The sequence below is a fragment of the Tupaia chinensis genome, unplaced genomic scaffold (genome assembly GCF_000334495.1).
Source record: "Tupaia chinensis unplaced genomic scaffold, TupChi_1.0 Scaffold000350_1, whole genome shotgun sequence".
NCBI lineage: Eukaryota > Metazoa > Chordata > Mammalia > Scandentia > Tupaiidae > Tupaia > Tupaia belangeri.
Window position 1 is genome coordinate 6,713,123 of NW_006159844.1, and position 578 is coordinate 6,713,700.

A 578-nucleotide genomic window follows, 5' to 3' on the forward strand; every position below is an offset into this window, starting at 1 on the left:
ACATAGGTCTTGCCTTTCTATTTTTTTCTCCCTGAATTCCTTCCCTGTCTTTACTCTTCTCTTCTCTCTTCCCAATCTCTTCATAGCTTGAACTTCCTGACCTGGGTCAAACAGCAGAGAAAAGAAGAATCAAGAAAAGCGCCAGGTAAAGCTAGAATGAGACCACTGTCTAATAAGTATATTTGTCCCTGAGTCTATTATTTGCTCAAAATCTTGCGATGTCACCAACCCAGAATGTGGTAGTAAACTATGCTGTTAATTCCATTTACAGTGGGGATCCAGGTTTTCAAGTTTGTAATAGAATCTTATGCAAAACAATATGTTAATCAAGAGTATTCTGAAAATTCCGTCTGTTCTCCAGCTCCTCCCCGAGTCACAAACAACCACAGCTGGCGCCACTCGCCGTGATCTTTCGCTGTGGGTTAGACCCGGCCGGGTGACGGCGGGGGGCGGGGTGGGAGGTTGTCCCGGAGGCGGTCTGGGGGCGGGGCAAAGGCGGGGCCGGTGACGCGCCGAGTCGGTCGGCTTAGGGGCCGAACCTCAGAGTCTCCCCGCCTTGGGCCGCCGACGCAGCAGCG